The 25,022-nt window shown below is 38.4% G+C and overlaps 1 protein-coding gene across 2 annotated transcripts in view; it reads left to right on the top strand.

The window, feature by feature from the left end:
- Positions 1 to 5,868: 5,868 nt before the first annotated feature.
- The window catches only part of LOC120625532 (elongation of very long chain fatty acids protein 7-like), a 30,152-nt gene continuing 10,998 nt past the window's right edge, over positions 5,869 to 25,022 (top strand). Inside the window, exon 1 of one of the 2 annotated variants that reach the window (XM_039892577.1) lies at positions 5,869 to 6,007. The gene's annotated coding sequence lies outside the window, so the exon portion shown is untranslated. The remainder of the gene's footprint in view (positions 6,008 to 25,022) is intronic. The other variant, XM_039892578.1, reaches the window with a different exon arrangement.

Below are 25,022 nucleotides of genomic sequence, written 5' to 3' on the forward strand. Positions count from 1 at the left end.
TAAAAGAAACGAATTTAGAATGTTAATAATAAGAGGCTATATACAACGTGTAGCGGAATTACGAAATACTGTTGAAGGGAGCATAAATATATATCATAAGGAATCACCCTGTAAAAAAATTTAATCCAGAAAAGCATATTTATTTTTCCATACAAACTAATTCGAAACATTCTAAGTGTTTACTTATCACAGCCCTATTGAAGATAAAATACCGACACGAGCATAGCACTTACGCTACGCGTCGCGTACCTAATAAAGTGACAGGAGTATCTTGATTTTAATTTGCACGTGAAGTTAGGGCTGTGTCTGATTTATTTTAGTAAAAATTATGGCAATTGTTTACTCAAAAACGATTAGCTTTTCGGTTTCACGGATAAGTCTCAGAGACAGTAAATCGTGTTCTTCTAAAGCCTTTGAAGTATTATTTCGGTTTTCATAAGCTGGTGATTCTTTTGCGCTTACGCATATTGACGAAGCAAAAGTGAGTAAAAATTTCACTAGTCATAAAGAAAAGAATAGTTATCTCCATTACAGCGATAAACTTTTCCTTAGTGAACTAAATTTACTACTAAATTTGCTACTAAGCGATAAGGCCGCCCTTTTTAAGTTTATTTTTGTTGTGTGCATTGTTTTTTTTTTTTACTATTTGTAGTTTACAAATAAAGTGTATAAATAAATAAATAAATAAATAAATTTACAAAAATAATAGGTTGGGGAAAAAGTCTTTTCGCATTATAGTATGCATGAACTTGAAATAAAATCTCTTTGGCTATACTATTTGTATTTGAAGATAATTTAAAATTCAAATTTGGAAAATGTGTAATTTCTATTTGTTTTTCGTACTGTGAAGATGAGTGAATCTAATAAAGAAATTCGATACATTTTAAAATGTTATTACAAAAAAGGTAAAAATGCAACGCATGCCGCGAAAAAAATTTAGGTAGGTCCAGTGTACTGTGTACGTAGGGTTCAACAGTGACTACTGGGCACTGGCTTATTCAGATAAAAAATGTGTTAACTTTGACACATGGTCAAAACAAAAGTTAATGCAAGTAACTGGTTGAATAGCCTGGCGTAAGCGTACGTAATTCGTTTTAAGTACAGGACACCAGCGATGTAACCTGATACTAATTACGTCGCAGTCTCCGATTATCACTATCCTTAGCCTATTAGGACGGTTTAGTATAAAGAAAGGATACAGTAGTAAGACGCCTTTAATCTAGTGGTAAATGTCGATATCGTCTAGACAGTGTCGCGATATTATGACAGGGTGAGGAAAGACTGCAATGTCTAGATGGCTTCGTCGAACTCTGTATGACTAAACTAGCTTAGCAGAGCTAGCACGGGCAGGAGACAAAAATTATATCACCCGATTATATCCCAAGGGATATAAGTAACAAGTTAAACCGTGCCCATTTTAGTCTGCATCGTCGCTTACCATCAGCAGGGCTTGCACGGGCAGGGGACAAAAAATTATATCACCCGATTATATCCCAAGGGATATAAGTAACAAGTTGAACCGTGCCCATTTTAGTCTGCATCGTCGCTTACCATCAGCAGGGCTTGCACGGGCAGGGGACAAAAATTATATCACCCGATTATATCCCAAGGGATATAAGTAACAAGTTGAACCGTGCCCATTTTAGTCTCCATCGTCGCTTACCATCATCAGGACTGACACGGGCAGGGGACAAAAATTATATCCTAACATTATTAACGTGTCCACCTGCTAAAGCACGGGAACGTGGAATAGGAGAAGCTAACTCCCGTTTATTATAACACATATATTATTTGGATATTATTTCCACTTATACGCCGGTGCTCTGAGAGTTGATAAAGCTGTGGAAGATCAATTTTTATCCTTTCCCCGAGGATATAATTGTCTTCTGCCCAGCCGCGCAGTGCTTTTATTAGCACCATCCTTTCTCATTATTGATGCGATATCTATAGTAGTAAGCGATCGTGCGACTTGCGGTAGATGACTAACTCTTTATTTTGTCACCTCACTGGGCGTACGGAAACCCGACATCATAGCCGATAGGGCTGGCTTCATATGGGACGCACAAGAGGTCACGGGCCAGCGGTCGCTGGACGAAGCCCATCAGGCGAAACATAGTCAATACGGGACGCACGCCGAGCTCGTCCAGTTGGTTGCAGGTAGACTGGGACTCCCAGAATGCGCCCAAACGAGGACATGTACGATCTCTTCCGCTAGGGAGATGAAAGACTTCCTTGGTTTACCTAGGCCTGGTACGCGTTCGAAGACGTGGCCCATGTCTTCAAACGCGTACCAGGCCTCGTTCTGAGAGGTTCTCACATGAACTGGGTAAGTTTCAATCAGATGACCGCCGTTTTGACGGCATCGCTTAACTGAGAAACCGAGGTCCTGTGAATCTGGGTTTCTACAGGGCCCATTTGTGATATGGGACCACACCGCCCCCTGTTTTATGGAAGGCGTTGAAACAGCTCATGTAACTGATCATCTGGTATCACACCCAACCATCGCACCTGTAAAATACTTACTGACTGCCAATTTTGAAGCGAGCTTTGGGTTGAAGTGGTAATACTTGGCGGTCAATCTCAAACTTGGCGTTTACAATAAGAACAGAAGTAAACGGGGGCATGTCAGCCAAATCGGTATCTACGAGGTATCGTACCGAAACGCTAAATCGCTTGCGGGAACTTATTGGTCGGTAGGTTAACTAGCCATGCCTGAAGCCCGGGGACAAGACTAGACCAGAGAAAATTCAGAAATTACGGAATTAAATATTGTCGGAACCCCAGAATTAAATACTGTCGGAACCCGGGACCTCCACTCATAGAATCACAGCGCGCACCAATGCGCCGGAGAGGCATGGTAAAGAGGCTTTGTTTATGGAGTGACCTTCGACTCTTTACGCTCCAATTATTGCTATCAGCATCGGTATGTTTTGAATAAATGAATGAAAAAGTACATAAATTTGAAATTTAAAAACCCCCTTTTTCAATATTGTTCTACTAGTCAAGCTCTATCTCTTGATACCCACATCGAGGGAGTTGTAAAAAAATAAATTATAATGTTGTGGTGGCGGCCATATTGAGCGGACTTTCATCAAATATAGCTAAGAACACTCTCAACCTCCCTATCTCGAAAATTCAGCTTTTAAACAAAAAACAAAATCAAAATCGGTTCATCCGTTCCTATTTAGGGTCCGAATCACACTTGAAAAATTATTCGTGCCACATGACACAATAAGCTCTCATAAAACTAATTATAGTAGTAACTAGCTTACTAAAAACTAATAAGAATTGTTCACTCTCTAAAGAGTTTAACGAAGAGGACCCAGGTTCGATCCCCAGCAGAGGCATTTAATTTTAGAATTTTCTCCAGGCTAGTCTTGTGGGAGGCTGACGCCACACCTAGTTACGACTCTCCCGACATAAACCTAATTTTAAACACTTGTGAATCGTTTTTCATATGTCTCTTTGTACTCTACAGACTAACATTGATTTGGATGTCTTATTCTATAGAGAAAAATCCGGCAAGAAACTCAGCAGTTGCTCTTTTTCAACCACATTTAGTTTTTTACGTATTTAGAATAAATATTCCGTCTAGCGAGAGATCATGAGCGACTGCTCATCATCTCTCGCAAGACGGAACGGACGGACTCATCTTTATCATCATCATCATATCAACTAATAAAAAAAAATACGTAGAAACCTTCATCCCCTATTTTACCACCCATAAAAGGTGATATCTTAAAACACGTATCTTAAAGTTTTTTTGTTATTTAACTAGCGGTCTCGGTCTCGTATTGGTCTTAGCGTGATGCTATAAAGCCTACAGCCTTTCTCGATAGCTGAGCAATCAAACACTCAAAGATTTTTTTATTTTGCTTAATAAGAGATTTTTTCTAAAATAAACATAGATAAAATCGGTAAAGCCATTTCAGATATAAGCCGGAACAAACAGTCAGGCGGACAAAAGTTGTGCCTTACCGTACATATATTCATATATAAGTGCATACATACGTATATATATATATATATATATATACATGTGGTAAAAAACGGTTATTTCAATATTACAAATAGATACTCCAATTTTATTATATGTATAGTTAACTAACCTAAATACGAATTTCGGTGTCTCTTACCTTGAATCCGGACACGACCTCCAGTAATGAAGAAGAAGGCTAACTGTTTAAACTGATATAGTTTCAAAGTCAATTCAACAAATAACCTGGCTAAGTTAGTTGTGGGCTCTTCTTAGACCAGGGCGCGTTTGGAACCCTACAAGCTTTAGTTTTAAGTTGACGAATGCAGTTATCACCATCACTGACATTAGTGTAACATGTTAAATGTATGAACGCTTCATAAGTGCCTGTAATAAGATCTACATGAATAAAACATTTTTGAATTTGAATTTGAATTAAAAGTCAGTACAAATACATGGGTGGTTATCACTTAACATGGTTTCTTGTTTCAATAGCCTAAAACAATCCCATGCTGGACTAAAGGCCTCTCCATTCACCTATATCACCTCATTGGGCAAATGGGTTGGTTATCACAGTTTATGATAGTAGTAGCAGCACAGAGCACGCTGCTGTTCTCCTTTATATTCCCTTAGTTACATACAGGATCAGAGGTAATTTTTTTTTTGTTCTCTCTCTTGTTTTCGGCTAACACAATTTGGAGGATTGTTCTTTTTTTGATATTTTTCGTTCATTGGGCTTGTTTCGTTTTGAGTGGCTTCTATTGGCTGCAATAGAAAGAACCGATGCAGTTCATTGGTTACTTACTGCACCACCGCGACTCAAACAGAAAGAACTCATTAATATGATACATCACTGGATATGGTCGATATTCACTCGCTCCCGTGAAAACATATCCTTTTTGATGATATCACCTCCTCATAGACTTATGTTAATAAGTGATAGAGACACGTCTGGAGTTATGATTAATAGCCAGCTTCCTGTGCCATCAAGGTTAAATAATAGTAGATAGTAACGGGCTAACCTGTTAGGGGCATAGCAGTTATATTAAACCCATACCAATCAGTTTCTACGCGACATCGTACCTGAACGCAAAACACTAAGCGGCACGTCTTTGTCGGTAACTAGCCACGGGCGATGCGGAGAAAACCAGACAAAACTCAGATCTCATACATCGTGTAACGTAATTACGAAATACTGTTGAAGGGTGTATAAGTATATTTCATAAGGAATCATCCTGTAATAATATTAAATCAAAAGAAGCATATTTATTTTTCCATACAAACTAATTAAAAACATTCTAGGTGTTTACTTATGACAACCCTACTGAAGATAAAAGACCGACACGTGTATAGTACCTACGCTAAGTGACGCGTATCTAAAATGTCACAAGTCAAGTCACTTGATTTTACTTTTGCATGTGATTGTATTTGATTTATTCAGTAAAAACTATGGCAATGGTTTACTTAAAAACTATAAGCGTTTCGGTTGCAGAGACAGTAAATAATGTACCCCTAAAGCCTCTAAAGTATTATTTCGATTTTCATTTACGCGTTCTATATTGCTAAACTGACCCTACCGGATATCGAATCCGGGACCTCCCATTTGAAGCTACAACGCTCACCGATACGCCAGGAAGGTCGTCATTCCCGCAGTCGGCTCGTACGACACCCGGAGGAGGTGGGGTGGTGTAAATTGTATTCTGGGCCGTCACACCGCGTGCCTTCTTATTTTCCCGCTAATAATATACAAAAGAAAGAGTACTCGGCAATTCCCGGTGGTTGTAAAACAGCATACCGGCTCGCGGCACCTAATTAATTTTATTAGTCGACTTGCCCCAGTTGTCTCAAACCTACGGATCGCGTGTACATGTTTCGCCCCGTTGCCGGTCGATAGTTGCGCAGTGCTCATCAAACCCTCTTACAGTGCGGTACGGTACACAGTACCGTTTGCCTAGTACCGGTAAGTGTTCCGTGTTTTGTCGATACTTTCCCGGCTTCAACCCTCGTTGGAAGTGCACGTAAATGACTGTTGTAAGTATGAATGAAAAACATTTCCTTTTTAAATTAAGAACCTAAAAACAACTCAATTTACATAAGTAAATGAAAAATAAATAATCTGAGTGAAATATGCCGGCCAGGATATGAAAAAATACCCTTAAGGTATAGATTTTCTATGTAATATTCAAATACATCGAAAAAATAGTTTTACATTTATTTTATTCCGACAAATATTCCCTGATGCCTCACAGAGTCTTGAGGAAATTGCCAAATTGTCTCAGATCTAAACTTGTGAAGCCCAAATCTAGCAGCTACGGTTAGCTATCACCCCACCAGCATTAGTGATGCAGTGGAGAACCCCATAAAGGGTATAAAGGATTTACACCTAAAAGCTCACACAGAAGGGCTGTGTGTGATTTCATACAAACGGCGCAAACATTCTGAAAACTGAAAACTCGTAATGTAAAAAGCATGATGTGATTATGAAACCAGCGGTGAAGTTTTCTTAAAGAAAATCTGTTAAAATGTTTATGTAACTGCAAAGGTTTATACTACTTCAAACGTTCTGAAACAGTTTTCTTATATTATTTGGATTACTTTGACCATATTAAGTTTATCAAACTTATACTATATAATTTTTTTAACGTTACGTCACAGTATAATTTTTATAAACTCGTAGAAATTTTGGTTCTATAAATCTTGTTTTATTGGAAGCAATGGATAACATTAGTCAAATTTTCTTTAAATAAAATAAAAAAATACTATTCGCAAGCATAGTGTACGTATAAGCTTACGTAACCCGAGCTGTTTGGAAACAAAGCCAAAAGTCTTCAGGATATCATGTATTGAGCGTACTTGTGTTGTGTAATGTTTCCAAAACAATAATAAATTATGTACTTTTGAAAATATACACTACATTTTTACCGCTGTTTCGTTAGAGTTTAGCTATGTTTTTTAAATCTATTGTTGTCTTTTTTTAATCATTTTTTATGCCAATACATATACTTTTTTTTATTAATTGTTATGTACAACGATATTGACCAAATAATGGTCGCCTACTCAGTATCAGTTGCAGCAAGCTGCAGCGCTAGTTTTCAGTGATCGTCCGATGATGGCTGAGATAACTGATGTTACGACTTAATAATAATAAAAAAATACTTTTAGATTACATTAAATTGAACCTATTTGAAAGTATTATCTTGCATACAAAGTAAATAGATACTAGGGATCTCGCAAATTATTAACACGAATGAAACCAATTTCCGTACACGATAGTAACAAGTGTTAAAGTAGTATTTGACAGCCGATTGGCGCAGTTTGCAGTGACCATGCTTTCTGAGTCCAAGGCCGTGGATTCGATTCCCACTACTGGAAAAAATTTGTGTGTTGAGCGTGAATGTTTTTCAGTGTCTGGGTGTTCATATGTATATGCTAAGTATTTGTGTATATTATTTATAAAAATATGCATCAGTAATCTCAGTACCCATAACACAAGCTACGCTTATTTTGGGGCTAGATGGCGATGTGTGTATTGTCGTAGTATATTTATTTATTCATTTATTTTATCCTTCGGGAACAGTTCTGTTTTTCTTGATAACAGTAATCACTTTCTGACCCCCTGACAACTGTTTATGCATGATTTCGTTTGAAACTAAAGCGTTCTAACACACAAAAACACATTTTCTTTACAATATTAGTTAGCCCCGATTAATAAGTAAACCTGCTACAAAGATATTCACAAAGAATATTATGTACGTGTACCACATAATTTTACATCAAATTCAAATTCAAAATTTCTTTATTCATGTAGGCCTATCACAGGCGCTTATGAAGCTTTCATACATATAAAGATTGTTTACATAAATTTACATAAAGGGTGATAACTTCGTTTGCTAACTTAAACCTAAAGCTACGAGGGTTCCAAATGCGCCCTGCTCTAAGAAGAGCCCACAAGAATCTTAGCCGGGTTTTTTTTTTGTTATCACCATCTCACAGTAAATTTATATGAAGCTATGGAGCTAAAGAAATTCACACCCAAGCTTTTTTATCGTTTAAGTAATCCTTATTATTATAATAGGATTTTTTTGTAAGCTTTCGTTTTTATATAAACTATGAACTTATTGAGAGACATCTCAAGGATTTCATTTGGTAATTTGTTATAAAATAATATACAATTGCCCTTAAATGAGTGTGCAATTTTTCTGCACAACGAGTTTATTTTTGCTTCTAATATTAATATTGTTACAGACCATTTTCTTTTTAAATTTTGTTATATTTTTATGGACATCGTTTAGTTATCCATAAGCAAATATCCAACGCTAGCAATATTACCATTTTGTATTACAAGGCTACAGAACCGTAGCGTGTGGAAATCCCTACAATAGATCTTTGTTCAGCAGTCAACGTCCTGTGGTTGAGATGATGATTATATTGATTACAAGGTTTATCTTTTAAGCTAAAACGCCAGCTCTTCGGTCACCATTTTTGTGACACTACGTTAATAAATGTTATTATTCCAAGCTTATGTTTTACATGCGTTATTCTTCTGGTTATTGATTTGGCAGCCACTTCCTAGTTTTGGATTAGGTTGAAATTTGAGAGACACACTGTGGTTTTGATGACAATTTAGATGATTACAATAAGGAATATATATGAGAGCTGATGTGACGGTTATGGAGAGGGACACTAAACTTGAGTTTGTGTTTACTGATTTTCATCTTGTTTTCTTCTCCTAAAAACACATGATTATGAGATAATTAGTGGTTAAGACTTCATCCTACCTTGCAGGGGGACCGATCAACCGCTAACTTTCTGCATTATTGTCGTTTTTATCACTTGGTTTAACAGTGAAGGAAATGGTCGGGATTAAACCTGATAGCCTGATAGTTTTTCGTAATGTTCTCGAAGGTGTGTCTACTAAACTTGGTCCGCATGGTGGATTATGACCATTCTTCGAGGACTCCCGGACTCTGTAGTGGACCAGTAATGAGTTAATGATTATAATGAGGTTTTCAAGCTTATATTCTGGTGACTTACCCCTGCTTTACATAAGTAAAAACAAACTGCTTTTAATATGCTTTAATGTTTTGTAGGTTTAGCGGAGTGAGCTCCTTCGTAGATAATTAAGTAGGTACATAGATAATCGTAAAACTAAAAGCTTGAATTTCATTCTTCAGCGAGTATATCTTTCTCATCACATTGATATTTTCATTACAGTTTCACCAATGAAGCATTAATTCTATAAAGGTTATTGTGTCAAAGTATGAAGTGAACTTAAATTGATAATTTCTACGCCGGCACTAAGCTATATTTAAAATACCTTAATGCTATATTTACTAGCAATCTTAACCTTAACAGAATGTACAGTTACACCGAAGCCTTTACAAATAGAAAATAGAAAGTGAAAACTGAATAAAAGTCCCTTTCGTACTTTTTGAGATTATTGCTCACAGATAGGCTAACTATAACCGTTATACACCGAAAGTTATCGGGTATAACGGTTGAGTGTAACTTTTTAATGCACTAACAAATAATTGTAAAGTGACAGTTTTGTCAAGCTCCGATATCCTTGAAATAAGAATTAAAAATACTGAAACAATGATAAAACTAAAGCTTTACATATAATAAAACAATACCGCTTTATGCCATTGTAGTAGGCTCTTTATTATAATAGAAACTGTTCAAAAGCATCTCCTATCGAATAAAATTAAATTCACGTTAATGATAGTAAAAGATACTAGTAGTAAGTAGATACATTAAAAATACAACAAAAACGAAATTCCACTTCATTTGGAAGTTATTTAAGAAAATAAGTAGGCACTACTTTTTATGAAACTGAAATATGTATTGCAAGAGCGATAAGCAAAGCTATTTGAGATAAAAAAACACGTAGAGTTTAACAACCTCCAGCGTAGCGCGTAGCGGTGCGTAACTCGGCCAGACCAGCCGTATTCAGTAACTTTGGTGACAATCACTAACTGGTTGGACACACAAATTAGCGAAGCCTTGTGGTTAGGACTCTGCCTCACATTTAGTGGGACCGAATTCGATTCCCGGCACGTACCTCTTATTTTCGAAGTTATTTGCGTTTTAAGGAATTTAATATCACTAGTTTCATCGGAAAAGGAAAACATGAAACCTGCATACCTAAGATTTTTCCATGCTGTTCTTAAAAGCAAGTTATTTACACCAACTCCCATTTGGCCAGCGTTGTGCGATGTAACCTAAACCCTTCTCGTAGGGGAAACCACCGACAAGTGGCGGTATCGACCGACAAGTGGCGGTATAACCACTTCGAATTGGCTAGGCTGAACAAATGGCACAGACCGGTGTCGGGCAGCAGCGACGCCGGGGCGATCAGTCTAGCCCTGCGATGACCAACCCGCCTGCCCAGCGTGGTCATTATCGGGCATATCTTTAATGGGAAGGAGAAAAAAACCACAGCCCCTAGTTCCCGGCGGCCCCGCTATTCCTGGCTCTGGCAGCGGTTATGGTAACGGCGGGGCAAGGGGTGTTAAGAATCTCCGGCAGAGATTCCGCTGCCAACCCCGACGACTTGACCTGGCAACATACAACGCACGCACGTTGAGGACCGATGGAAAGGTGATTGAGCTGGAAGAAGTGGTGAGCAAGTTGCGCTGGGATATTATAGGATTGTCTGAAGTCCGGCGAGAGGGGGAGGACTCGATAATCTTGGAATCCGGCAACTTGTTTTACTACCGGGAGGGTGACCAACAGTCACAGGGTGGTGTCGGGTTTATCGTCCACAAGTCTCTCGTCAACAATGTTGTAAAAGTCGAAAGTGTGTCGAGCAGGGTAGCATACCTTATACTCAGAATTACCAAACGGTATTCGTTGAAGGTCATACAGGTATACGCGCCGACTTCGGCACACCCAGACGAGGATGTAGAGGTTTTGTATGAGGACATTTCAAAAGCCATACATGCCTCGAATACCTACTACAATATTGTGATGGGGGATTTCAACGCGAAGCTTGGCGAGCGAACTGGTTCAGAGTTGAGGGTGGGGCAATTTGGGTATGGGCAACGGAACCACAGGGGTCAAATGTTGGCTGACTTCATGGAGAAGGAGGGCCTTTATATGATGAACTCCTTCTTCAAGAAGCGGCCACACAGGAAATGGACCTGGATAAGCCCCGATGGTTCCACGAGAAACGAGATCGACTTCATCATGTCGACCAAACGGCATGTATTCAATGATGTCTCTGTGATCAACAGGGTTAAAACCGGAAGTGATCACCGTATGGTAAGAGGCACATTGAGTATAAACGTTCAACTTGAAAGAGTCAGACTGGTGAAGTCTACACTCCGGCCTACTCGTGCCCATATTCAAAACCCCGAGAGCTTTCAACTAGAACTACAGAACCGGTTCGGTTGCCTAGCAGATTGCGACACTGTGGACGATTTGAACAACAGGCTGGTGGAAACTGTCCAAACAGTCGGGTCCAAATTCTACAAGGCCCACCGTAGAAACAAGGCCAATAGGTTCTCAACCAATACACTCAAGCTTATGACGGAGAGGCTAGAGATGAGACTACAGTCTATAGCAGACGCGTCCGCTTACCGGCGGATTAATAGGCAGATCTCTAAATCACAGACTCGTGATATGCGGCACTTCAATACAGAGCGTATTAAAAATGCCATCGAGCAAAACAGAGGCTCTAAAGTGTTCGCTAGAGATCTGTCTATCGGTCAGAGCCAGTTGATGCGACTGAAGACCAATAATGGTAGTCTTGTCTCTTCCAAACCTGAGATCTTGGGTGAGGTTGAGAACTTTTATGGACAGTTGTACACCACAGTACAGACGCCTGTTGAAGATTTGGCTAAGGATCCTAGAGCCAAATTAACTCGACATTATACCGAAGATATCCCAGACGTCAGCCTATACGAGATTAGTGTGGCTCTCAAGCAGCTTAAAAATGGCAAGGCGCCGGGTGATGACGGAATAACGGCAGAACTCCTGAAGGCAGGTGGAAAACCGATACTGAAAGTCCTTCAGCGATTGTTTGATTCCGTTATTCACCAAGGCACAACGCCAGAGGCATGGCACAGGAGTGTGGTGGTTCTGTTCTTCAAAAAAGGTGATAATACCTTGTTGAAGAATTACAGACCCATCTCGCTGCTGAGTCATATCTACAAGCTGTTTTCGAGAGTCATTACGAATCGTCTCGCTCGTAGGTTTGATGACTTCCAGCCTCCCGAACAAGCCGGTTTCCGTAAGGGCTTTAGTACCATAGACCACATTCATACGCTGCGGCAGGTTATACAGAAGACTGAAGAGTATAACCGGCCACTTTGCTAAGCGTTTGTGGACTATGAAAAAGCCTTTGATTCGGTGGAAACTTGGGCTGTGTTTAGGTCACTGCAGAGATGCCGAATTGACTACCGGTATATCCAAGTGTTGCAGTGTTTGTACAAAAACGCCACTATGTCAGTTCGTATACAGGATCAGACTACGAGACCAATCCAATTGCAGCGAGGCGTGCGACAGGGAGATGTTATCTCCCCGAAACTATTTACCGCTGCGTTGGAGGACGTCTTTAAGCTTCTGGAATGGAACGGACTTGGCATCAACATTAACGGCGAGTACATCACTCAACTTCGGTTTGCCGACGATGTAGTCATAATGGCAGAGACTCTGGGAGACCTAAATACGATGCTCGATGGCCTCAGCAGAGCTTCTCAACAGGTTGGCCTACGAATGAACATGAGCAAGACGAAGATTATGTCTAATGCTCATGTTCCGCTTCAACCAGTAATCGTTGAGAACACTGCACTCGAAATTGTTGACGAATACGTATACCTAGGACACACGATCCAGTTAGGTAGGTCCAATTTCGAGAAGGAGGTGAACCGCCGAATCCAACTCGGATGGGCAGCGTTCGGGAAACTCCGTGGCATCTTTTCGTCAGAAATCCCTCAGTGCCTGAAGACTAAAGTCTTCGAACAGTGCGTGTTGCCAGTGATGACCTATGGCTCTGAAACATGGTCGTTAACTATGGGCCTCATAAGAAGGCTTAGAGTCACTCAGCGGGCGATGGAGAGAGCTATGCTCGGAGTATCTCTACGCGATCGAATCAGAAATGTGGAGATTCGTAGAAGAACCAAAGTTACCGACATAGCTCAACGAGTCGCGAAGCTTAAGTGGCAATGGGCCGGGCACATAGTTCGGAGAAAGGATGGACGTTGGGGTCCCAAGGTGCTGGAATGGCAGCCCCGTACTGGTAAGCGCAGCGTTGGTCGACCCCCAACGAGGTGGACAGACGACATTAAGCGCGTCGCAGGTAGCCGTTGGATCCAAGCGGCTCAGAATCGTGGAACTTGGAACTCCCTACAAAAGACCTATGTCCAGCAGTGGACGTCTATCGGTTGATGTGATGATGATGATGATGAGGGGAAACCTGTGCTTTGTAGTGAGAACAGGAGAGTGAGTGAGACGATTGGTCAATAATAGCAGAGTATGTGTGATATTAGGAAGTATATGTGAACTAGGTGGACAGACCACATCAAGCGGGTCGGTGGTGACGCTGGATAATAGCGGCCCAGGATCGTGGATTGGTCCGTACAAAAGACCTATGTCCAGCAGTGGACTTCAATTGGTTGAATTGATGATGATGCTTGTGTGTGGTGTATGGAAACGATAATAATATAATCATTTATTTGCAAGAATGTTTGTACAATATCAAGAGGTTAGTTTAAAATAGAGTCAGTTTAAAAGGGAATCACATTGTACTAAATTAATAGTGTGCAAATATCATTGAGAGTGATACATTTCAAATTGGCAAAATTAATACGAAATAAAAAAAAAACAGCGTTAATAAAATGACTTCTACTTTCCGCTACTATCCCATGACAGCAGACGGTTAGCACGAGTTTTTTGAAAATCGTGATCGTCCTCCCTGGCGCAAAGATGAGCGCTGTGAATTTAATTTGGAGGTAATTTGGGAATTTATTATTTCTGCATTTTCTCTGATCTGGTTTGGTGGGAGGCTTTAGCCGTGGTTACCACCCTACAGACAAAGACGTGCCACTAAGCGATTTAGTGTTCCGGTGCGATGTCGCGTAGAAACCGATTAGGGGTATGACTGCCATACTCCCTAACAGGTTAGCCCGCTTCCATCTTAGACTGCATCATCACTCACCATCAGGTAATTTGCAGTCAAGGGCTAACTTGTAGTGGAATATAAAAAAAATTCGGGCGCCGCCGCAGGCTGCAGCTAGTAGGTAAATATTGCCCGTTTTGAAAACAAAGTCCAGCAGTTGCCGCAGTGCGGTACGTGCGGTGTTTCTCCGAACTCTATTCCATTTGCGCCAGGTGACCTCGGCCTTCCGTCGTCTTGCGAGCGCAATCCGATTTACGGCGTGCTTCTGAGAATCTATTGAAATCTCCTCAGATAGGACGCAAAAAGTAAAAATAAAACTCTTTCTACTACTTAACGGTTGCGCATACGAAAACCCTTTTCTTACTAAGTTTGTTAATATTTCACGAGCTAAGTAAGTGCATAGTTATCACAATATCGAAAAAAAATATTTATGAACGCTTTGTAAATGCCCGATATCGGCATATCAGAGTTAGAAGTTTTGATTACATTTGATTGGATTTTGTATGTTTTTAATTGTGGTATACTGGCGCTGGGTAGGAGCTCGACTTCACTTTCGGAGGACCGAGTTCGAATCCCAGCACGCACTTCTAACTTTTCTAAGTTATGTGAAGGAAAATATCGTGAGGAAACCTGTATACCTGAGAGTTCTACATAATTTTTTCAGAAGTGTGTAGAGTCATTGGAAAGAAGCAGGAATTGACTTAACAATTAATAATTGTTAAGACTTAACAATTATTCAACATCTCCTGAGGATGCTACGGTTTCGGAGCGAAACGTGCGTAGAGGGTAATTTGCTGAAGATCTGTTTGGTGTGGAGTTAAAGTGAAGAGTGAAATTATAAATTATTCCATACCAATTCTCCTGCTTTTCGCGGAGTATAGTAAACTAAGCTTAATTTTAATAATAATGTGTAGAGTCCACTAATCCGCACTGGGCAAGCGTGATGGACCACGGCCCTTCCAACAGTGAGAGGAGACCCGTGTTTTGTTGTGATACCTGGCGCTGTGGTGAGCACTAATTAAAGAACTTAAAATTTCTGAATTACTATGATTTTCACTGGTGGGAGGATTCAGCTGTGGCTATTTAAGTAGCATCCTTCCGACAGCAATGAATCGCAAAGTCATTTAGCAGCTCGGTACGATGCCGCGTAGAAACCAACGTAAGGGACATATAGTCTTTGATACAGTTACCATAGTCCTTCCATTTCCAGATGGGTCTGTCAAGAGCTAATTTGTAGTGGAAAAAAAAACTATAAAGGCTTGCTAAGTTTATTGTGGGGACACGTTTTGAGGGATAAGTTTGCGAATGTAGTTATCACCATCATCTCACAATGATGAAAATTAACGAGTTCTAAGTGGCATATTTGCTGAACGAATTTCTGTTTGCGTCTGATTGTAAGTTGTTATTTTTAACAAACTTTTTTTACAAAAGAAGGTTTTCAATTCGGTTGTACTTTTTTTTTTGTTTGTTAGGGATTTTTTTTTTGTTTCTGACGGTTATACCTATTTACTTTGTGACGACTCAAAAATGTTGTAATGCAGTTATTACAACATGTTGTAATACATTTATTTCTTTCATTTTTTTTTTAGTAGTTTATGTTGTTTCGAAGTCAAAGTCAAAGTCAAAAATATCTTTATTCAAGTAGGCCCATAGGTGGCACTTTTAATGCGTACATAAGAATTACACGGTAGTGAGATGATGGCGATAACCACATTCGTAAACTTAAAACTAAAGCTACGAGGGTTCCAAACGCGTCCTGGTCTAAGAAGAAGCCCACAACAAACTTGGCCGGGTGTTTTTTTTTGTTATCACCATCTCAAAATGTCATTTTAAATTATTAGAAGAGCAACCTGGTCAAAGCAATATTTTACACCCAAGCTTTTTTATCGATTACGTAGTCCTTTATACTATAATAGGACTTTTCTAAAAGCTTTACGTTTAATACAAACTTTGAACTTTTTAAGAGACATCTCCAAGATGTCAATTGGTAGTTTATTGTAGAATTGTATGCAATATCCTTTAAACGAATTATGAATTTTATGTAACTTAGTATATTGCACTGTAAGTTTATTCTTACTTCTAATGTTTAAATTATTGCAGTCACATTTTTTCTTAAATTTAGAAATATTTTTATGAACGTACCTTAAATTTTCAAATATGAACTTTCTTTGTTTTCTTTTTGGCTTCTTCGCAGTAGAATCTGCCTTGAAACGGTGGTAGAGTCTAATTAAACAGACTGTCCTCTTATGTGCTACATTAGTGCATAACACAAAAGTGCTTATAAAGTACAAGTAAAGAAGTACTTGAAAAAATCAATATTGAATTTTGTTTGTTCGTTACTTCATGTATCATCATTTTTCTTTATTTCTCATCCTTATTAGATTGTGAACGAATAGATTTTAAGTATTACAGTAGATTTACATTAGCTAATTTCTCGTTATTATGATCGACTATGGATCTCAAAATCCTCGGTTCAAACAACAGTTGACTTCAAACTATAAGTGCAATATAACATAGCCATCATATTATAAGTGCAAGCCTAGAGATTGTAAACTGACTTTGTTATTGTAATTACAAATTTTTAGCCCGACTTAGGAATCAAACCGCGGCCTGACTCATGATCTATACTGATATACTAACCACACGACCAACGGCGCAGTAACCAAGTGAAATGATATAATGTTAGTGACTCTACAATTTTGATGCTATTTTCGTAATGGCATCCATAGCCTACCTATACTATAAGAGCTAGTGTACCGAACGCTTACCGCACATGACCGCACACAGATTGTATAAATGCCTTAAATAACGCAAAAATCTAACAAGCTCAATATTTTGAGCTTGTTAGATTTTTGCGTTACTTTTGTTTTCATAGTGACTTTTCAACAATGCAAAAATAAAATTGAATAGATAATTTCCAACCACCATATACTTTACTTTACAGTGCTCTGTAAATGGAAGGTATGCCAAAAACATACTGACATAGGTTAGGTATTTCTTTGATGAATGCAATTTGTAATTATTTTAATTTTATATTTTTTTATAAATGGATTTACTTAATATTTTTAAAAAAACATTATAATTATTTTACTATAATATAATCTTAAAAATGCAATATAATTAAATGTTGCCAATTTAAGTCGAGTGAATTGCTTGACTTAGCAATCTACTATTCATTGTTTTTTGAATTAATGCACAGTGTATATTTAAAAAAAAAATTGAAAATTATAAAAAAAAAAATTATATATTTATTTTATTATCATCCGGACAATAGCCGGGACAGAAGGGTTATCACCTACCAGTGGGTAGACAACACCAATTACCAAATTCCATGTTATTACTGAGAATCTTTAACAGAAAAATCCAATACCTTAGAATTCTTGGCCTGGCCTTGAATCTGCCTTAACAGCCTTAAAAAACCTCGTGATCCATCGTAACCAACAAGGCAGGTATAAGTTTGATAAACAGCTAACCAGCTCTTATCCTATGAAGCACGTTTCTAATACATTAGTCTGTCTATTTTTGTGTCAATCAAAATCGATGCTTGATTCCCCAAAGGGATTAATATTTTATTTATAACAAGCATTCAACCGCTCACGCAAGCAAGAAGTATATCCTAAGCTTAAATATATCAAACTCGACCAACCTCTTAGATCTACCTAACCTATAAGAGAAGACTTTTTTTTCCCAGCAGATAGATATTGTTTATTGGGTAAAAAACATAACCTAAGCTAAATTATGTGAACACAACCTCCGCTGACGAATTCTGTGCTTTCTATGAACACGGTTCTAGAGGTGCAAATTTTTTGGAAGTCTGAGTAAACATTATAAACATTGAATGTTAAACTAGCGAGCTCGTATACCTCTACTGAAAGCTATTAAAATAATCTAATCGCATTACTATCTACCGCACCCTATTGTCAATCTACAACCAGTGCCCACTCAAACAAACGCAAAAAATACCTTCGAAATCGGTCCAGCCGTTTATGAGTTCAGTGGCATACACAAGAATTATATGCGAAAACTAAAACTCGAGGTCTATGGGCCCATAGATAGAACTTTTGATGCGTGCTTTAGTAAAAAAGTTGTAGGTATGGTAGTGACAATAATATGTTAAACATCGTAAACATAAAAAGATATGAAGCGTAGCTAAGTAAATCAATTTACATTTAATATAGTCACTACCTTTCCATTAACAAAAGAGTCATTCAACCAACCTGCCTACGTAAAAGTTAGACAGATTGCATCAATTAATTAACTACACGGATAATCGTGTTAGTGGGCCACACTTCTATACATTATTCTATACAATTTCCTAACAATAATCTAAATACAATAAAGTGTGACGCCTCGGACCTTAGCAAATCGTGACCCAAAACTAATCTCTTGACATAGTATGAACGCTATACTTGAAGTACAATAACAACTATATTACTCGGCTCCACAAAATTCAACTTTATTTCGTATGCAAAACAACTCGTTTTCAAACACCGTACTTGCTGAAAGACCATTGCAACTAGTGACAAAGTGGTTTAAACTATATCAAGAGTAAATAAACTCTATTTCACTTACAGATAAGGTGACATTTTGAATGCAGATATGTGGTTTGCAGACCTCCTAAGCTATAGCCTAGATGGTGCCCGTAATTTTACGCGTTTTGTTACGCGCTGGAAATGACCTCTCAATCATGTATGATGGGGCATTATAAATCATGACGAATGTCATTGGCAGTGGGGCACGGTATTGCAATATAATAGTTTGTTTAACGGTTCACGGTTTTGCTTTTGAAAGGGGCAACTTTATGCTTTACCAGCTGTTGCCCGCCACTTTGTCTGCGTTTGATTTTGTTTTTGACGTGGCATTCAATTTAGTTGTAGTTCTAAAAAAAATTAAAGTATTCAGTATCGCTAAGTTTTAAATGAGGGATTTGCTGCTGTCCGCTGAGGAGTTCTGTCCTCTATCTCCAACCACATTCATCAGATCTACACAATGCTTGGGCAAAATTAAACACATATTATATACCTCTATAGTACAAAAATAATTATTTAAATCGGTTATAATTTGTCGGAGTTATGGTGTAAAATCGTCAAATACTTTCATCCCCTCTCCCAAAGGAACCGAGCTTAATGTCGGAATAAAAAGTATTCAATATTACTTCTAACACTTCCAAGAATATGTGTACAAAGTTTCATGAGGATCGGTTAAGCAGTTTTTCCGTGAAAGCGTAACAAACAAACTTACATTTACATTTATAATATTAGTAGGGATAGGGATAGGGATATGCTGCATATAGCTTTTTATTTCTGAAGCTAAGCAGCATTGTTGCAATGCTGTGTTACGGTCTGAAGGGCGACTAATAGACTCCGGTTCTGCCAAACTGCATCGTATCGGAACTTTTAATAACTTGGCGGCTTGTCGTTGTTTAGTAATTAGCCACTACAGAAGCCTCTTGCCTCTTAAACGGACCAGTAGTAGTATAGCTTTTTGTGGCAAAACTAGTCCGGGGAAGCACTATCGTCATACTTATTTCTGCCGCTAAGCATTGTTGCAATGCTGTGTTCCGGTGTATTAACTGGCACATAAGGTTTAACGCCTACGCCTCAAGTTAATGGACACAGGGCGTCATGTTCCCGGACGTGCTCTTTGCATGATCTGTTAATAGACGAAGGTTTTCAACTTACCATCAGGTAGGCCATTTGCTTGGTCCCTCAATTATTGCTATTAAAAAATGCATTGATGCAGTCTCACTGCAGATTTTCTGAGACAGGAGCATAAGAGTGTATATTAGAAGGCGTTACATATTTATGACGTCACCCTTAATATCATGGGCATTCGCTGCCATGCATGGGCAGACCCATTACCGGTCGACTACATGGCACTACTTTCCTCTAAGAATTGAAAAGGTTTAGTCCGTAAACAACACTTATTACATATTATACTTACAAGCTCTTTCTCTCCTTTACTCCATTTTATATTATCCGCAAACGCCGCCATATTTAAAAGAGCGAGAGAGAATGTTCACTTAAATCTGCGAGCTAATAATGACAGATTTTTACACGTTCCTGCTAGTCGTTCATTGGCGTATGGAAATTCTTTTACGGTTAAGGTGGTTAATTTATTGGATGACCTACCGAGGGATATAAGACAGTCCAAATCATTAAATATCTTTAAATCGCGGTTAAAAGACTATTTCCGCTCTAGTATGTAGCAAAATATCTATGTATTTTATGTGTATGTTTGAAATTGTAATATGAATTGTAGTTTATATATTGATATTTATATACATATATATAAATATATGTTTTACTATATATATATATGTAGTATTAGTATGTGTTGTATATGTAATGTTTATAATTAGCATAATTTAGGTATTGCACTATCCCGTTTTCTCTAATATGTTTCTTCAACCAAAGGTTGTCTGGAGGTGATCGCTTCAAGCGATAAGGCCGCCTTTATGCATATGTTTATCATCGTTTTTTTTTTGTTAACCTGGTTTTATATTTGTATGTGCGATAAAGACTTTTCTTCTTCTTATTCATTGTATCTCCTGAGGATGCTCCGGTATCGGAGCGAAATTTGCGTAGTGAGTAAATTGCCGGCGATCTGTTTGGTGTGGAATATAAAGATCGAAGAAATTATAAATTACACCATACTGAATCTCCTGCTTTTTGCGGCCGCGGAGTATAGCAAATTAGCTTAATTTTTATAATATATCATGGAATTTCTCGCGTAACGCTGGCTTCTTTCCAATATTCTATCAAATAGTTTAATTAATCCATACCCCGAATCACTTTCTCACGAATTCATACCGAAACACTTAATAAATAAATAAACTACGACAATACACACATCGCCATCTAGTCCCAAAGTGAGCGTAGCTTATGTTATGGGTCCTAAGATGACGGATGAATATTTTGATGAATAATATACATAAATGCTTATAATATAAAAATAAACACCCAGCCACTGAAAAACTTTCTGGTTCATCAACAATCATTTTTCCAGTTGTGGGAATCGAACCCACAGGCTTTGATTCAGAAAGCAGGATCGCTGCCCACTGCGCCAGTCGGCCATCAACACTAGATCGCTTGGTGGCACGTCTTTGTCGATAGCCACGATCAGACCAGGGAAAGTTTTTTGTGGGCTCTTCTTAGACCAGGGCGCGTTTGGAACCCTCGTAGCTTTAGATTTAAGTTGGCGAACGAAGTTATCACCATCCCGTTACAATTATGTAAACAAATACGTATGAACGCTTCATAAGTGCCTGTGATAGGCCTACATGAATAAAGAAATTTTGAACTTGAATTTGAATTTAAAGTTTACAAATTATAAATTCCCAAATTGCCCCCGTCGATTATCGAATCTAGGACCTCCATTTATAAGACCATGTAGACCACACCACTCCTCCATGCGCCAGGGAAGTCTATGTTATTAAGCAACCAAAAATATTAATTATCGAAGTCTGACCTTATTTGTACAAGTAGATAGCTATCTATCTATCTATATATATAAAAGAGAAAGTGTGTGTGTGTTCCGTATGGGCTCCGAAACGGCTGGACCGATTTCAATGACACTTTCAGGGAATCTCCGGATTGACTTGGCGAGTAATCCTGTAAAGTTTGGTGACGATCGGAGCACTCCTATTTTTGAACTGTCAAGCAATACAGCTTTTATTTACTATGATGATATTCTATTGTTGGGTGTACATGGGTGTAGATAATGATCTTCACCCGCTCGAGTAGAGAATAGAAGATAATGAATACGGAGAGAAATAAATGATTTAATATATTATAAGACTTAAATTAAAAATTTATTGATGTAAGTTTATTGTTTAAATAAAATAAAGCAAAATCTAGTCCGGCGAAGCGGGCTGGGTACGCTAGTAGGTATATAATAAAAACATTATTTTTAAACAAATGTTTCTTTCATGTGAACACAATGTGAATTTCTTTTTATTTTAGCATTCAGTTCGAAAAGTATTTCAAAAGATTAGTTTGTTACCTATTTGGTATTGGCATCATCTTAATAAAGCGTGGAGCTTTCGTTTGAGTCTTTACAAAAGAAGAAAAGATGTGTGAAGAACGTTAAAAAAAGTCAGATGTTATTCCGATACGTGTTCCATTGTCACAATATGGTGGCATGGACAAAAGAGTTGGCTAATACGATCGATGGCCTGAATACAATTTCTAATACGGTTCGTCCAAAATGGTTGATCAACTACAGACGATTGGTCCTCAGACTCACGTTTACTTTGAAAGTGGTCTTTGACAGTTCAAAAAAAAACTCTTCTTCTTAGGGTGCCGTCACCTTACGAAGGTTGGCAATCATTAGGGCTATCTCTACCTTGGACACCGCTGCTCTAAATAATGATTTGGTGCTCTTTCCAAACCATTGTCGTAGATTTTTGAGCCATGGTATTGTTCTTCGGCCAGGCCTTCTTCTGCCTGCTACTTTACCAAAAAAAGTAAAACTATTATTCCACTACAACAGTCTACCAATCCGCACTTGGCCAGCGTGGTCTACGGCCTTAACCCTTCTCATTCTGAGAGGAGACCCGTGCCCTGAATTGCCGATAATGGGTTGATGGTGATGATGATGATGATGATTCCACTACAAGTCGACAATAGCATCTGGTAGTAGGTGGTGATGAAGTCTAAGATATTAGTAGCCTTACCTGTTAGAGGAAGTGTTTTAATACCCGCTATTTTCTCGGCACATCCACAAGTTGGGACTTTCAAAGTCAAAGTCAAATATTTCTTTATTCAAACAGGCACATGGATGGCACTTTTGATGCGAACATTACATGTTAAATATGGCATAGAAGTGAACTTAAAACAAACGCTACGTGGGTTCCAAACGCTGCTTGGTCTAAGAAAAAGCCCACAGCAAACTAAGCAGGTTGTTTTTTTTTTGTTGAGATGTTGAATCTCACAGTGTCATTTCAAACTATTTAAGAAGCAATGTGGTTAGAGCAAAAGTTTACACTGATGAAGACATAAATAAGAAGTCAGTAGTCAAGACGTTGGGACGTTTGCTAAGTGTGGATTGGTGGTTGTAACACGCCATAAAGGGAATTATCATCATCATCATAACAACCTATTATAATACGAAAGGTTTAAGGCCATAGCCCACCACGCTGGCCGAATGCTGATTGTTACCAAACCAATAAACATATAGGAATCAATAGCTACAATCGATACAAAAAACTATTTAGCCACCAAATCTCCACAAAGGTTCTTATTCTACACGGGACATATTATAGTGGCCAAGTATCGCCAAAGACTCTCTATTCCCTCTCTCTACGGCAGCAATTCGTACGACACAACCGGATAGATATCATTCGCAGGACCGAGCTTAACATGCTCTTCGAGGTATAGGGATGAAACACAGCATTTCCACCTCCTTTGGCTCATAGATGGCACTTTTAATGCGTTCATTACATGTAAAATATGGCATAGAAGAAGAGTTGATGGCGATTACTAAATTCATCAACTTAAAACTAAAGCTACGAGGGTTCCAAACGCGCCCTGGTCTAAGAAGAAGCCCACAACCAACAACCAGCCAGGTTGTTTTTTTTGTTATCACCATCTCACATTGTCAAAAAACCTATGCTTTTTAATGGCCCGGCCCGAAGCTCGAACCCAAAACCTCGTGATCAGCAGTCGAACATGCGAACCAATAGACCAACGAGTCAATTATAAGACATTAATAGTAAAAAAACCAAAACTTATGGAGCCACAGGTTTCCGAAATATAAAGAAGCTATCGATTTGTATAGGCTCATGAGAGTCCATTGTTTTAAAATTAAAAGTACTAATAATCCTACAAATATTATAAATGCGAAAGTTTGTATCGATGGATGTATGGATGGACGAATTTATGGATGAATGGATGGAAGGGTGGATGGATGTTTATTATTCTTTCTGGCAAAAACTATTGAACAATTTGACCACATTTTGGAATGGAGGTAGTACCCTGGATTAACACAAAGGCTGATTTTAATCCCGGGTAAATGTACGGTTCCAGCAGGGTTCATAAAATCAAAAAACCGCGTACGAAACCACGGGCAACAGCTGGTAAACTATATAAGCTAGGCTCCATACTAAAATATTCAAACGCCTTCGCTTAAAAACTTTATTTCCACCCGTTCGTTATTTAGTTCAGTTGGCAATTTTACAAGCGATACTGCTTCACCCTTGATCTAGTTAACTCGTAGCAGTTGGTGCAAACGAAGCCGTAGAAATAGACCGCCTGTCTTTCTGCGAACCTGAATCAGGTCGCAGACGGTTGATCAGATTCAGAGTAAGTTAATAGGTCGCCCGCGGTTACTATGCGCCAGGATTTGTTTTGCTTTATTTTATTATTTTTTGCGTAAGAAAGAATGAGGATATGAGTTTTAAAACAACTCCTACTTTGTTATAGCACTCGCCACTTGCCATGAAGTAAAATCGAAATGAAGCGCTTTGGATAATGGAATAAAAACATAAGGAAATCACGTCAAAATGGAGAACTTACACTCCACTTACGAACTATGAATACAAAATTTAACCCAGATACCTTACTTGGGTGGTTTTCAGATAAAATGACCGTTACGCATGTGGAACACCTTAATTAAATTATTAGCGATAGATAAAGTAAAAATCTCCTGAGGATGCTCCGGTTTCGGAGCATAACGTGCGTAGAGGGTACATTGCCGAAGATCTGTTTGGTGTGGATTATAAGGATTGAAGAAATTATAAATTATACCATTCAGATTCTCCTGCTTTTCGCGGAGTTTAGCAAATGAAGCTTAATTTTCATAATACATGATGGATGTGTGTAGCGTCGTAGTATAATAAAAAAAATCTTTAATAAAATATATCTCAGGAAACTTGATTGTAATAAAAAAGCATTTTTAAGCACTGTGAACTGGACAGTTTAATCC

This window comes from Pararge aegeria, chromosome 8 (genome assembly GCF_905163445.1).
Source record: "Pararge aegeria chromosome 8, ilParAegt1.1, whole genome shotgun sequence".
Lineage (NCBI taxonomy): Eukaryota > Metazoa > Arthropoda > Insecta > Lepidoptera > Nymphalidae > Pararge > Pararge aegeria.